The following is a 17,486-nucleotide window of genomic DNA, read 5'->3' on the forward strand; positions in this document are numbered from 1 at the left end:
GTAAATGAGCTATAAATAATTGTAATATTTAATTATTACTTATATTAATAATTAATCATATAACAAATACAGATGAGAAACTTTGATAAATTAGGATAATAATAAAACATAAAGTTAAATAGTGCTAATTAGTTATAATAATCAATTGTATCCAGTTAATCATCCGAATATAAAATGAAGCCAGGACCATAGAAAAAGGGCAACACTGCGACCAAAAGGAGTATAGAAAAAAATCAATGGAACTCTGATAATAGACCCAGAACATTATCTGCTAGCGCAGAGCATTTCATGTATATAGTATCATTATAAAATGCAAGAGTGCAAATAAACAGAAATTATATCCATATAGCCCGTGTGCCAAACTTACCTAAGAAGAGGAAACCTGGACCCCCGCCTGCCGCCCCTACGCTCGTTTCGCCGGTCTTTTATATACAGTTAGATAGACATTGAGAGAGATACATTGATGGATAGAAAAACAATAAAGAAGGCAACGCTTCCTAGTGGCATGACCAAAAAATAGTTTATTCCATGCCCAGAGTGTATGACGTTTTCGCCCCCACAATGAGCCTTTCTTTTTGAAAAAAAGCAAATTTTTGTTCTAATAGCCAGTGAATTGAAAAATGTGCATGTGAACCTGGTGGATTTAATGCGGCTTTTTTTATTTATTTATTTTAACAATGATAGATAGATAATAGATAGGTAGATAATAGATAAATATGAGATAGATAAAAGATAGCTGGATAGATAGATAGGTAGAGTTGAGCGATACCGTCCGATACTTCAAAGTATCGGATCGGAATGGATCGGCCGATCTTTAAAAAAAGTATCGGTATCGCCGATTCCGATACCGGAAGTCCCATTCAAGTCTATGGGACTTCCGGTATCGGAATAAGAAAAACCCTGTTTTTGCCTTGTACAGCCTCTCTGGGGTCTGTACGGGCCTTTCGGGGGGCTGTGCCGGCCTGCCAGGGGGTCTGTGCAGGCTCCGGTGGTCTGTGCCGGCCTGCCGGGGGGCTGTGCCGGCCTGCCGGTGGTCTGTGCAGGCTCCGGGGGGCTGTGCCGGCCTGCCGGGGGGCTGTGCCGGCCTGCCGGGGGGCTGTGCAGGCTTCGGGGGTCTGTGCAGGCATCGTCCGATGGGACTACAAGTCCCATCGGGCGATGCCTGCTACCATGACAGTGATTGACACATTAGCCAATGATGGGACAGTAGTAGTCCCATCATCCGGCTAATGTGTTAAATGTTAAAAAAAAAAAAAAAAAATACTACATACATACTACATACATACTACATGCATGCTACATACATACTACATGCTACATACATACTACATGCTACATACATACTACATGCATGCTACATACATACTACATGCTACATACATACTACATATATACTACATGCATGCTACATACATACTACATGCTACATACATACTACATGCTACATACATACTACATATATACTACATACATACTACATACATGCTACATACATGCTACATACATACTGCATGCTACATACATACTACATACATACTACATACATACTACATGCATGCTACATACATACATACTACATACATACTACATACATACTACATGCATGCTACATACATACTACATACATACTACATACATACTACATGCATGCTACATACATACTACATGCATGCTACATGCATGCTACATACATACTACATGCTACATACATACTACATACATACTACATACATACTACATGCATGCTACATACATACTACATGCATGCTACATGCATGCTACATACATACTACATGCTACATACATACTACATACATACTACATGCATGCTACATACATACTACATGCATGCTACATGCATGCTACATACATACTACATGCTACATACATACCACATACATACTACATACATACTACATGCTACATACATACTACATATATACTACATGCATGCTACATGCATACTACATGCTACATACATACCACATACATACTACATACATGCTACATGCTACATACATACTACATATATACTACATGCATGCTACATACATACTGCATGCTACATGCATGCTACATACATACTACATACATACTACATGCTACATACATACCACATATATACTACATACATACAATACATTCATACAATACATACATAGACATACAGTACATATAACATAGAGTAACATACCAATACTTGTCACATTGTTCCCCGAAGCCATTGTCTTTTCCGGAATAAATATTAACATAACAAACCACAAAAATACTCACCCACGATCCGAAGCAGTCCACGAGTGTGTCCCACGACGATCTTGGGTAGAGAACTGCAGCATCAGCTGATGCTGCCGTTCTCTACGGGCTGCAGGAATCCAATGACGGAAGGTAGGTATCCTTCCGCACTGTATTCCTCCGCCACTTAAAAAAAAAAAGTCCCTAGTCTCACTTTATGCCATTGCTGTGTGGGAATTTCCCACGCAGCAATGGCATAAAGTGAGACTAGGGACTTTTTTTTTTTTAAGTGGCGGAGGAATACAGTGCGGAAGGATACCTACCTTCCGTCATTGGATTCCTGCAGCCCGTAGAGAACGGCAGCATCATCTGATGCTGCAGTTCTCTACCCAAGATCGTCGTGGGACAAACTCGTGGACTGCTTCGGATCATGGGTGAGTATTTTTGTGGTTTGTTATGTTAATATTTATTCCGGAAAAGACAATGGCTTCGGGGAACAATGTGACAAGTATTGGTAAGTATGTTACTCTATGTTATATGTACTGTATGTCTATGTATGTATTGTATGAATGTATTGTATGTATGTAGTATATATGTGGTATGTATGTAGCATGTAGTATGTATGTAGTATGTATGTAGCATGCATGTAGCATGCAGTATGTATGTAGCATGCATGTAGTATATATGTAGTATGTATGTAGCATGCATGTAGTATATATGTAGTATGTATGTAGCATGTAGCATGTATGTAGCATGTATGTGGTATGTATGTAGCATGTAGTATGTATGTAGCATGCATGTAGTATATATGTAGTATGTATGTAGCATGTAGTATGTATGTAGTATGTATGTGGTATGTATGTAGCATGTAGTATGTATGTAGCATGCATGTAGTATATATGTAGTATGTATGTAGCATGTAGTATGTATGTAGTATGTATGTAGTATGTATGTGGTATGTATGTAGCATGTAGTATGTATGTAGCATGCATGTAGCATGCATGTAGTATGTATGTAGCATGCATGTAGTATGTATGTATGTAGTATGTATGCAGCATGCATGTAGTATGTATGTAGTATGTATGTAGTATGTATGTAGCATGCATGTAGTATATATGTAGTATGTATGTAGCATGTAGTATGTATGTAGCATGCATGTAGTATATATGTAGTATGTATGTAGCATGTAGTATGTATGTAGTATGTATGTGGTATGTATGTAGCATGTAGTATGTATGTAGCATGCATGTAGTATATATGTAGTATGTATGTAGCATGTAGTATGTATGTAGTATGTATGTAGTATGTATGTGGTATGTATGTAGCATGTAGTATGTATGTAGCATGCATGTAGCATGCATGTAGTATGTATGTAGCATGCATGTAGTATGTATGTATGTAGTATGTATGCAGCATGCATGTAGTATGTATGTAGTATGTATGTAGTATGTATGTAGCATGCATGTAGTATATATGTAGTATGTATGTAGCATGTAGTATGTATGTAGTATGTATGTAGTATTTTTTTTTTTTTTTTTAAACATTTAACACATTAGCCGGATGATGGGACTACTACTGTCCCATCATTGGCTAATGTGTCAATCACTGTCATGGTAGCAGGCATCGCCAGATGGGACTTGTAGTCCCATCGGACGATGCTTGCACAGACCCCCGGACATCAGCACAGCCCCCCGGCAGGCCGGCACAGCCCCCCGGCAGGCCGGTACAGACCCCCACAGGGTGCACAGACCACCGGCAGGCTGGCACAGCCCCCCGGCAGGCCGGTACAGACCCCCACAGGGTGCACAGACCACCGGCAGGCCGGCACAGCCCCCCGGAAGGCCGGTACAGACCCCGGGCAGTCCACACAGCCCCCCGGCAGGCCGGCAGAGACCCCCGGAAGGCCCGAAATGACGGCGCATCATGATGCGCACACACCGCGCATCATGATGACGTCAGGCTGTCAATCAACTTTGAACTTCCGATTCCGATGCCGAATTCCGATATTGAAAAAATATCGGAAGTCAGTATCGGAATTCCGATACAGCAAGTATCGGCCGATACCCGATACTTGCGGTATCGGAATGCTCAACACTATAGATAGGTAGATAGATGATAGATAGATGGTAGATAGATAGATAGATAGATAGATAATAGACAGACATATAGATGGAGAGATAGATATTAGATTGGTAAATAGATGATAGATAATAATAATAAATAATAATACATTTTATTTCTATAGCGCCGACATATTCCGCAGCACTTTACATTTCGGAGGGGATTTGTACAGACAATAGACATTACAGCATAACAATAATCACATAGATTATAACAAATACCAAGAGGAATGAGGGCCCTGCTCGCAGGCTTACAGTCTATGAGGAAAAAAAAGGGAGACACGAAAGGTGGGTGGTAACAGTTGCCCTGATTGTATGGACCAGCCATAATGTTAAGTGTGTATCAGTACAGACACAGAGGGCTAATGGATGCATAAAGCATGTGGGAACATGATGCGGGGAACCTGGTTATGGTAAAACTTTTGGCTGTGCCACACAGGGATAGATTAGGTTAATATGTTGAGGTGATAGGCCAGTTTGAATAAATGCGTTTTCAGGGCACGCTTAAAATTGTGGGGATTGTGGACTAATCGTATTGATCTGGGAAGTGCATTCCAAAGAATTGGCTCAGCATGTGTAAAGTCTTGGAGACGGGAGTGGGAGATTCTGATTATTGAGGATGCTAACCTCAGGTCATCAACAGAACGGTGGGCGCGGGTAGGGTGGTATACTGAAACAAGGGAGGAGATGTAGGGTGGTGCTGAGCCATGGAGGCTTTGTGGGTGAGGGTAATAAGTTTATACTGAATTCTGGAGTGGATGGGTAGCCAGTGTAATGACTGGCACAAGGTAGAGGCATCGGTATAACGATTGGTGAGGAATATGATCCTGGCTGCAGCATTCAAGACAGATTGGAGAGGGGAGAGTTTGGTAAGAGGGAGACCGATTAGAAGACAGTTACAATAGTCGAGACGAGAATGAATAAGAGAAACAGCAAGAGTTTTTGCAGAGTCAAAAGTAAGAAAAGGTCGAATTCTAGAAATGTTTTTGAGGTGCAGATGACAAGAGCGAGCCAGTGATCGAATGTGGGGGGCAAAGGAAAGCTCGGAATCAAGTATGACCCCAAGACAGCGGGCATGTTGCTGGGGAGTAATAGGGGAACCACACACAGAAATGGCAATGTCCGGTATAGGTACATTAGTAGAGGGAGGAAACACAAGGAGTTCAGTCTTTGACATGTTCAGTTTCAGATATAGTGAGGACATGATGTTAGACACAGCGTTTAGACAATCACCAGTGTTTTCTAGATAGATACATAATAGATAGATAGATAGTAGATAGATAGATAGATGATAGATTGATTTGATTGATAGATAGATAGATAGATGATAGATAGACAGAAAGTTCTATAGAAAGATAGATAGATAGATGATAGATAGATAGATTTGATTGATAGATAGATAGATCTATAGATAGATGATAGACAGAGATAGATAGCTGATAGATAGACAGAAAGTTCTATAGAAAGATGGCTAGATAGATGGATGGATGAATAGACAGATCTATAGATAGATAGATCTATAGATAGATAGACAAATATGAGACAGCTACATTTGCACGTGCCCTTGTAGTTTCTTGGGTATAGTAGTGATTAGGCAGCTTATCAGGATCTGTACACATTGCCTTCAGTTCTGTTGTACCCTATCAGCACGCTCCACACCATCCATTGATTAATCTCTTGTATTCCATGGATCAATGGCCATTAGAGCAGCAATAATACAACCAATGTCATCCTCTTATCTAAACCTGAAAGATAAGAAGATCTATTGAATGCTGCCCACATCAGTTGAGGGCCCAGGCCGGACCCCATACTGTACATAGGCTTTGGGCTCCTTTGCACAGAGTGTTCGGATATTATTTGCCGCCTGTGCTCCTTAGCGCTCTGTATCTGCACAGACTGCAGACAGCTTGTGACGTCATTACACCTATTTATAGCTGTCACTTTTGGTTACATGACAGTAGGGACTATTTTAGGAACCAGGGCTGGCATTTTCCATTGTTATAATGGAGTGTGTGAGACTCGGAGAAGTTGGTGGTCTGTACTGTGTTCCCGTAAGAGACTGTGGGAAACCAGTTGGTGACAGAAATTCCACATGGGAGGTAGCTGCCAGACCGGTATCTGACATCTGTCAGTATCATTAATCACTTACATTTTCCTGCATGTTAGGTTACTGGAAATAACTAAGGACTCCACACCAACAATATGGCATAGATTCAGCTCTGCATTTTGTGTGATATTCATCATAATCAAAATTATGCAGAATGACTAACAAAGGAAGCCTTTATGTTATTATTATTATCTATTTATATAGCGCCATTAATTCCATGGTGCTGTACATGAGAAGCGGGGCTATCTGTCCAATCACGTTTCCTCAAAATGAGTCCATGGCGGTGTGTGGCCATCAGTGGCGTAACCTGAAGCATGGGGCCCAATGCAAAACCGCCAATTATTAACTTGTGTTTAGTAACATGCTCTTCTCATATGGGACAAATGTATTTATTAGGCCCCCTAGACTCCAGGGCTCAGATGCGGCTGAAACCCTTGCACCCGCTATAGTTACACCCAGATGCAGCTGCAACCCCTGTATCCATTATAGTTACACCCAGATGCAGCTGCAACTCCTGCATCCACTATAGTTACACCCAGATGCAGCTGCAACCCCTGCATCCACTATAGTTACACCCAGATGCAGCTGCAATCCCTGCACCCACTATAGTTACACCCAGATGCAGCTACAACCCCTGCATCCACTATAGTTACACGCAGATGCAGATGCAACCCCTGCATCCACTATAGTTACACCCAGATGCAGCTGCAACCCCTGCATCCACTATAGTTGCACGCAGATGCAGCTGCAACCCCTGCATCCATAGTTACACCCAGATGCAGCTGCAACCCCTGCATCCACTATAGTTACACCCAGATGCAGCTGCAACCCCTGCATCCACTATAGTTACACCCAGATGCAGCTGCAATCCCTGCACCCACTATAGTTACACCCAGATGCAGCTGCAACCCCTGCATCCACTATAGTTACACGCAGATGCAGATGCAACCCCTGCATCCACTATAGTTACACCCAGATGCAGCTGCAACCCCTACATCCACTATAGTTACACGCAGATGCAGCTGCAACCCCTGCATCCATAGTTACACCCAGATGCAGCTGCAACCCCTGCATCCACTATAGTTACACCCAGATGCAGCTGCAACCCATGCACCCACTTTAGTTACACCCAGATGCAGCTGCAATCCCTGCACCCACTATAGTTACACCCAGATGCAGCTACAACCTCTGCATCCACTATAGTTACATGCAGATGCAGATGCAACCCCTGCATCCACTATAGTTACACCCAGATGCAGCTGCAACCCCTGCATCCACTATAGTTACACGCATATGCAGCTGCAACCCCTGCATCCACTATAGTTACACTCAGATGCAGCTGCAATCCCTGCATCCACTATAGTTACACCCAGATGCAGCTGCAATCCCTGCATCCACTATAGTTACACCCAGATGCAGCTGCAATCCCTGCATCCACTATAGTTACACCCAGATGCAGCTGCAACCCATGCACCCACTATAGTTACACCCAGATGCAGCTGCAATCCCTGCATCCACTATAGTTACACCCAGATGCAGCTGCAACCCATGCACCCACTATAGTTACACCCAGATGCAGCTGCAATCCCTGCATCCACTATAGTTACACCCAGATGCAGCTCCAACCCCTGCACCCACTATAGTTACACCCAGATGCAGCTGGAACCCCTGCATCCACTATAGTTACACCCAGATGCAGCTGCAACCCCTGCACCCACTATAGTTACACCCAGATGCAGCTGCAACCCCTGCACCCACTATAGTTACACCCAGATGCAGCTGCAACCCATGCACCCACTATAGTTACACCCAGATGCAGCTGCAATCCATGCATCCATTATAGTTACACCCAGATGCAGCTGCAACTCCTGCACCCACCCTAGTTACACCTAGATGCAGCTACAATCCCTGCACCCACCATAGTTACACCCAGATGCAGCTGCAACCCCTGCATCCATTATAGTTACACCCAGATGCAGCTGCAACCCCTGCATCCACTATAGTTACACCCAGATGCAGCTGCAACCACTGCATCCACTATAGTTACACGCAGATGCAACCCCTGCATCCACTATAGTTACACCCAGATGCAGCTGCAACCCCTGCACCCACTATAGTTACACCCAGAAGCAGCTGCAACCACTGCACCCACTATAGTTACACACAGATGCAGCTGCAACCCCTGCATCCACTATAGTTACACCCAGATGCAGCTGCAACCCCTGCATCCACTATAGTTACACCCAGATGCAGCTGCAACCCCTGCATCCACTATAGTTACACCCAGATGCAGCTGGAACCCCTGCATCCACTATAGTTACACCCAGATACAGCTGCAACCCCTGCATCCACTATAGTTACACCCAGATGCAGCTGCAATCCCTGCATTCACTATAGTTACACCCAGATGCAGCTGGAACCCCTGCATCCACTATAGTTACACCCAGATGCAGCTCCAACCCCTGCATTCACTATAGTTACACCCAGATGCAGCTGCAATCCCTGCATCCACTATAGTTACACCCAGATGCAGCTCCAACCCCTGCATCCACTATAGTTACACCCAGATGCAGCTGCAACCACTGCAACCACTATAGTTACACCCAGATGCAGCTGCAACCCCTGCACCCACTATAGTTACACCCAAATGCAGCTGCAATCCCTGCATCCACTATAGTTACACCCAGATGCAGCTCCAACCCCTGCATTCACTATAGTTACACCCAGATGCAGCTGCAACCCCTGCACCCACTATAGTTACACCCAAATGCAGCTCCAACCCCTGCACCCACTATAGTTACACCCAGATGCAGCTGCAACCCCTGCACCCACTATAGTTACACCCAAATGCAGCTGCAATCCCTGCATTCACTATAGTTACACCCAGATGCAGCTGGAACCCCTGCATCCACTATAGTTACACCCAGATGCAGCTCCAACCCCTGCATTCACTATAGTTACACCCAGATGCAGCTGCAATCCCTGCATCCACTATAGTTACACCCAGATGCAGCTCCAACCCCTGCATCCACTATAGTTACACCCAGATGCAGCTGCAACCACTGCAACCACTATAGTTACACCCAGATGCAGCTGCAACCCCTGCACCCACTATAGTTACACCCAAATGCAGCTGCAATCCCTGCATCCACTATAGTTACACCCAGATGCAGCTCCAACCCCTGCATTCACTATAGTTACACCCAGATGCAGCTGCAACCCCTGCACCCACTATAGTTACACCCAAATGCAGCTCCAACCCCTGCACCCACTATAGTTACACCCAGGTGCAGCTGCAACCCCTGCACCCATTATAGTTACACCCAAATGCAGCTGCAATCCCTGCATCCACTATAGTTACACCCAAATGCAGCTCCAACCCCTGCACCCACTATAGTTACACCCAGATGCAGCTGCAACCCCTGCACCCACTATAGTTACACCCAAATGCAGCTGCAACCCCTGCACCCACTATAGTTACACCCAAATGCAGCTCCAACCCCTGCACCCACTATAGTTACACCCAGATGCAGCTCCAACCCCTGCACCCACTATAGTTACACCCAAATGCAGCTCCAACCCCTGCACCCACTATAGTTACACCCAGGTGCAGCTGCAACCCCTGCACCCACTATAGTTACACCCAAATGCAGCTGCAATCCCTGCATCCACTATAGTTACACCCAAATGCAGCTCCAACCCCTGCACCCACTATAGTTACACCCAGATGCAGCTGCAACCCCTGCACCCACTATAGTTACACCCAAATGCAGCTGCAACCCCTGCACCCACTATAGTTACACCCAAATGCAGCTCCAACCCCTGCACCCACTATAGTTACACCCAGATGCAGCTGCAACCCCTGCACCCACTATAGTTACACCCAGATGCAGCTGCAATCCCTGCATCCACTATAGTTACACCCAGATGCAGCTGCAACCCCTGCACCCACTTTAGTTACACCCAGATGCAGCTGCAACCCCTGCATCCATTATAGTTACACCCAGATGCAGCTGCAACCCCTGCATCCACTATAGTTACACCCAGATGCAGCTGCAACCACTGCATCCACTATAGTTACACGCAGATGCAGATGCAACCCCTGCATCCACTATAGTTACACCCAGATGCAGCTGCAACCCCTGCACCCACTATAGTTACACCCAGAAGCAGCTGCAACCACTGCACCCACTATAGTTACACTCAGATGCAGCTGCAACCCCTGCATCCACTATAGTTACACCCAGATGCAGCTGCAACCCCTGCATCCACTATAGTTACACCCAGATGCAGCTGCAACCCCTGCATCCACTATAGTTACACCCAGATGCAGCTGGAACCCCTGCATCCACTATAGTTACACCCAGATACAGCTGCAACCCCTGCATCCACTATAGTTACACCCAGATGCAGCTGCAATCCCTGCATTCACTATAGTTACACCCAGATGCAGCTGGAACCCCTGCATCCACTATAGTTACACCCAGATGCAGCTCCAACCCCTGCATTCACTATAGTTACACCCAGATGCAGCTGCAATCCCTGCATCCACTATAGTTACACCCAGATGCAGCTCCAACCCCTGCATCCACTATAGTTACACCCAGATGCAGCTGCAACCACTGCAACCACTATAGTTACACCCAGATGCAGCTGCAACCCCTGCACCCACTATAGTTACACCCAAATGCAGCTGCAATCCCTGCATCCACTATAGTTACACCCAGATGCAGCTCCAACCCCTGCATTCACTATAGTTACACCCAGATGCAGCTGCAACCCCTGCACCCACTATAGTTACACCCAAATGCAGCTCCAACCCCTGCACCCACTATAGTTACACCCAGATGCAGCTGCAACCCCTGCACCCACTATAGTTACACCCAAATGCAGCTGCAATCCCTGCATTCACTATAGTTACACCCAGATGCAGCTGGAACCCCTGCATCCACTATAGTTACACCCAGATGCAGCTCCAACCCCTGCATCCACTATAGTTACACCCAGATGCAGCTGGAACCCCTGCATCCACTATAGTTACACCCAGATGCAGCTCCAACCCCTGCATCCACTATAGTTACACCCAGATGCAGCTGCAACCACTGCAACCACTATAGTTACACCCAGATGCAGCTGCAACCCCTGCACCCACTATAGTTACACCCAAATGCAGCTGCAATCCCTGCATCCACTATAGTTACACCCAGTTGCAGCTCCAACCCCTGCATTCACTATAGTTACACCCAAATGCAGCTGCAACCCCTGCACCCACTATAGTTACACCCAAATGCAGCTCCAACCCCTGCACCCACTATAGTTAAACCCAGGTGCAGCTGCAACCCCTGCACCCACTATAGTTACACCCAAATGCAGCTGCAATCCCTGCATCCACTATAGTTACACCCAAATGCAGCTCCAACCCCTGCACCCACTATAGTTACACCCAGATGCAGCTGCAACCCCTGCACCCACTATAGTTACACACAAATGCAGCTGCAACCCCTGCACCCACTATAGTTACACCCAAATGCAGCTCCAACCCCTGCACCCACTATAGTTACACCCAGATGCAGCTGCAACCCCTGCACCCACTATAGTTACACCCAGATGCAGCTGCAATCCCTGCATCCACTATAGTTACACCCAGATGCAGCTGCAACCCCTGCACCCACTTTAGTTACACCAAGATGCAGCTGCAACCCCTGCACCCACTATAGTTACACCCAGATGCAGCTGCAATCCCTGCATCCACTATAGTTACACCCAGATGCAGCTGCAACCCCTGCACCCACCCTAGTTACACCCCTTTTAGTGGTAAGACCCCACCAGGAAACTGGACCTGGACATTTTCGGCTGAAGAACCACAGTATGGGCAGATTTACACGTTGCGCATAAGTTGCATAAATGTAGCTGCGGAATATGCACCAATATCCTGCAACCAAAACAGGAGATCGAGGCAGAATCCCGAGAATGAGATCACTGCAACAAAGTGCGACTCATTGTTAGGGAATGAAGTTTAATCAAACCCTATTCACTCGCAACGTAAATTAAAAATCGCTGCGGATTCTCAGTTTGCTGCGGAAAGACATATCTGCAACAAGTCCTGTGTTTTGTGCATTTTCCCAGCAGATTTAATTGATTTCAATGCAGTAAATGAAATCTGCGGCTTAACTGTGCGCTTAAATCAGCATCAAAGTCCACATTTAACAATTATGTATTTCATTGCTGATTTTTAGGCTGGATTCACAGCAAACATTTTACATTAAGTGAACAAATATCCTTTTGAAAAAAATTGGTAGAAAAAAAATCTATTGTTTATTAATATTTATTTTACTCACTTGTATAGAACCATCATATTCCACTGCACTTTACAGACATTATCATCACTGTCCCCATTGGGGCTCACAATCTAGATTCCCTATCAGTATGTCTTTGGAATGTGAGAGGAAGCCGGAGAACCTGGAGGAAACCCACGCAAACACGGGGAGAACATACAAACACCATGCAGATGTTCAATGAGTCATTAGCACAAAAACATGCATTGATATGTATTTCTAATTGCATTTTTTGCAACGATCTCTTTTACCATCACTTATCTGTCATATAACTTTCCCCAATAACAGTTGTCAACGCTTTGATAAGAGATTCGATCACTGATAGCTTATATTTCTCGCTGATGACTGCAGATATTTCCACTAGCCAATTATTGCCAACTTGTACTGGATCTTCTGATATTTTAAGCATCGTGGTGGCTCAGTGGATAGCACTGCAGCGCTGGAGTCCTGGGTTCTAATCCCACCAAGGACAACATCTGCAAGGAGTTTGTATGTTCTCCCCGTGTTTGTGTGGGTTTCCTCCGGGTTGTCTTCTACACTCCAAAGACATACTGATAGGGAATGTAGATCGTGAGCCTCAATGGGGACAGCGATGATGATGTTTGTACAGCGCTATGGAATGAATGGTGCTTTTTAAATGAGCGTACTAATATTATACAGAATAATCGCACATGTAAAAGGTTCTTGAATGAATGAGGAGCCGTCAGTCAATGTCTGGAGCGCCTCATCCACCTATTCTGTGATCATCTATGAGTCAGGCTTTGGTAGTGTCTAGCTCATTGTGCCACGGAGAATAGAAGGATGACCATAAGACATTCCAAGCCTGTTTGCTTCCAGGTATATGTGATGAGCACTGCTTGCTTAACCTTTGGGCTGAATCATCATTGTATAGGGCCTGGGTCAGAGGAAGAGCCCCTGTTACCACTGTCACTAAATTCATTTATTTGTTTACGCTGTTTTCACTCCAACAGGTGTGAACACAGACAGGCTCCTAATTCCAGGGAATGGCCCTACAAGGCTCTCTAGGGGGTCAGTGCAGATAACACACACAATGCAGAGACTTCCATCTAATCAGGTTTATTGCCACCACAGTGGTCAGATCACATCTTTAGGGCTGAGATGGGTCTCATGAAGGAATCCAAAGCGATTACACCACCGTCCTGGCTCCATTCCCAGTCTTCTCTCTGTGGTTGCACAAAACTTCCCTTTCTTCTTTCCTACAAGATCATTGGTTTATCTAGGTGACAGCTGAAAAGACTCATGTTTCATCAAAAACACATTAGGTGCATAGGAGGAAAAATCATCCCATTCATCTAGGGTTTCTAGCAGGAGGTGCTATGTTGCCAGTAACTAAAGCCAGCAAAGACAATCCTTACATCATGGGAATCGTGTCTGTGCTTCCCAATAGAAGCCCTGCGAGTCCACGCTGAGAACCGATGACTGCCAGAAGTTCTAATCACCAGATGTCCGAAAGTTGTATTACAATCTGAATAATGTAGAGGCCAGAAGGGATGTGGGGGACACGGTGCTGGCGCTGGGCGTTTTCTTGGACTGTCACACAGGAGATGATAAAGAGGCTATCCCAAATAGGGGAGAAGGGGACGCAGACGAAATGCGAACACTAAAGAATCGTCGTGAAAAAAAAAAGATCATTGATTAAGAAATGTTTCGATCAGCGCCATTTCCAATAAGCATCATACAACCGATCGGTCGTAAAGAGCCGCAAACGCCCACTGGATTCAAGAGCCATCATCTGATTTAATAATGACGGACATGACATGGCTGGTACATTATCTGAATGGATCATATGGGGCGATTTTCATTTTAGCATATGGAAAGTGGCGAGCATTAGAGAAAAGAATAGAAACTTTTCATGATGACAAACAGTAATTAATATTATATAATAATTGTAAAAATAATATCAGCATTAATAATGGAAGACACTAAATATAGATATTCATATGATATATATATATATAATTGTTTCCTCTTCAATCATAATAATCTTTATATTACATCAGCTTAGATTTATACTAATCTTCCATAATGAGATGCATACGTTGTTTAGTATATATATATATATATATAAATATAGAGAGAGAATATGAAATTTATATATATACATATTTATACATCTATATGGAAAAATAGCAGCACAGTCCTAGTGTTGTGGGTGCAATAGTTCCACAAGCATCCAGCCATGATATATATATATATATCTATATATACACATAATCCCACATGTGCATCTTCTTATGAATGATTAGTATAAGTCTGGGCTGATCTACTGCACAGATTATTATGATTAAAGGGGAAGCACACTGATCACCATTTCTTCTGGCACAGTGACTGGATGGCCACTCACCCCTGTGTGGGGGGGCTGGGGCTGAGTGAGCCCTGGCTGAGTGAGCCCTCCTCTCACATTGAGTGCCCCTCCTTCCCACTGTGCTGACGGGGTAATGATATAATCATGAGGGGTGTCACATCCCGCATTTGAACTTGCAGCCAAACAGACTCTGGTTCTTCTTCCACTAGGACTCTGTGCAGACACAAGCTGGGGAGAGAGAGGGAGAGAGCTGCTGCTGCCATCATCAGCTGCGACCTGGGAGCCTCCACTGCCTGCTAACAGCAGCATCCTCGGAGCCAGGGACCCACACAGGCAGCAGGAGTCAGGACCTCTGGACTACATCCCTGCACAACACTGGGCTTGATGAAGCGGAGACAACACTAATAATCACCTGGGAAGGTAAGCTACCTGTGCTCCTCCTGTGTGGGGTCTAGCTGAGGAGCCAAACAGGGGGGGATGAGTGGTGCTGGAAAGGGTTAAATGTAGCATATGGGGATAATTGACAGTTGCTTTCAACTTTTTTTTTTCCTCTATTGTTCTGTGAAACAAAGGACAATATGTCAAGGTGCCAGAGAGATGTGTGAGAGGGTCTTGTCAATTGTCGGGGATGACATCTGGGCAGATCTGGTGACTGGGGGGACTGGGAGGACTGGGGGTACTGGGAGGACTGGGGGGACTGCGAGGACTGGGGGGACTGGAGGGACTGGGAGGACTGGGGGGACTGGGAGGACTGGGAGGACTGGGGGTACTGGGGGGACTGCGAGGACTGGGGGGACTGCGAGGACTGCGAGGACTGGGGGGACTGGGAGGACTGGGAGGACTGGGGGACTGGGAGGACTGGGGGGACTGCGAGGACTGGGGGGACTGGGAGGACTGGGAGGACTGGGGGGACTGGGAGAACTGGGAGGACTGGGGGGACTGGGAGGACTGGGAGGACTGGGGGACTGGGAGGACTGGGGGGACTGCGAGGACTGGGGGGACTGGGAGGACTGGGAGGACTGGGGGGACTGGGAGGACTGGGGGGACTGGGCTGCTGTTCCTGGAAAGCTCAGTCCCATTCTTTGCTTCTACAAGGATATATTGGAGAAAGCAACAAGGGAACACAGAGAAGAACATGTAGGTGTTCAGCACAAGGGGTCCATGGTCCATGGAGTCACTGCACAAAGCAGGGGACAGACAAAGACTTAGACCTGGACTATGGTGAGGGAAACTAGGGAAGCTTCTCTATAATGCCCAGATAGGTATACAGAGATGAAGTGACGTTTCCACATGCAGCAGCCCCGAAGTTGTCACTGTTGGTTGCCCCAGGCTTGCAGGGATGGGGAGTGATTAGTGAATATACAGAGTTGGTTTCCTTAGTTTTCTACTCGCCAAGTTAACTATTGCTGCTCCCAATCCTCTATGGCAGGGGTCAGCTCCTGGTCCACGTTAATGAGTACATTTCTTCTAGATCCCCCCCCCCCAAACTCTGTACATTGACCATGCTGTGTGAACAATGTGCTACCCTTAGAGGCAATATTGACTCCCCAGATGTTACACCGTGCTGCTGCATTTCAATAGAGCCTTGTAATGGGAGTCAAGTGAAGTGTAGCATTTTTTTTGGTTTTGACTTTATGGGGTTAAAGATTTACTAAAGGCAGGCAACAAGAAAAAAAAGAAAAAAGAAAAGAGTGTGTTAATAAAGAAAGTGAGAAGCTCTGTGGGTGTCGAGGCTGCTGGGCTCCTTTCTATGGGAGTCGCAGCGCTGAAGGTATTGTTCTGGCTCAGCCCCTGGCACTGGGATGTCTAGGAATGCCTGCTGCTGCTCTGCTAATGGGAGGCGCGACCTCTGCTGGACGACAGGAGCATTGCTCTCCGCAGCATCATGCAGCAAAGCCATCCTATAACACGAGGTTCTCACACACCCCCTTTGTGTCAGGTCTTTGCTTGGCATCAGTGATTTCTTCTGTCTAGTGATCTGCACGATGCAGTTATTTTATTATTATGACACTATTGTTTATTATAGTAATTACATTGTGTATATTAATCTTCAGCATCTTATGTGCTTCACATTGGAATCAATGGTCCTCTATAAAGAAATAATGATGAGGCTGCGTCCCCTTGGAAGGGTTACAGGTTGAATGGTAGAGCCGTTGAGTGACGTGGCATGCTGGGACTTGTAGTGTCACGTTTGATGTGAGAATAGCCCTGTGTGTTTTACCTTGATTTCTGCATCTGTGACCCATTTACTTTGGTGGGTAGATGTGAATGAAAGCATGTTGCATGCAGAGAGTAGCCCAGGAGTGTATATAGCATTAATCCCACTGAGATTGATGTGATGAATGGTAAAGTAAGCAAAACGACAG

The 17,486-nt window shown here is 45.5% G+C and overlaps 1 protein-coding gene across 2 annotated transcripts in view; it reads left to right on the top strand.

Moving 5' to 3' along the window:
• The first annotated feature begins 15,304 nt into the window (after nt 1-15,304).
• Nucleotides 15,305-17,486, top strand: part of VCAN (versican) — a 112,991-nt gene continuing 110,809 nt past the window's right edge. The window contains exon 1 of one of the 2 annotated variants that reach the window (XM_073583450.1): nt 15,305-15,540. The gene's annotated coding sequence lies outside the window, so the exon portion shown is untranslated. The remainder of the gene's footprint in view (nt 15,541-17,486) is intronic. The other variant, XM_073583538.1, reaches the window with a different exon arrangement.

This window comes from Dendrobates tinctorius, unplaced genomic scaffold (genome assembly GCF_039654945.1).
Source record: "Dendrobates tinctorius isolate UK_male_01 unplaced genomic scaffold, ASM3965494v1 ptg000003l, whole genome shotgun sequence".
Lineage (NCBI taxonomy): Eukaryota > Metazoa > Chordata > Amphibia > Anura > Dendrobatidae > Dendrobates > Dendrobates tinctorius.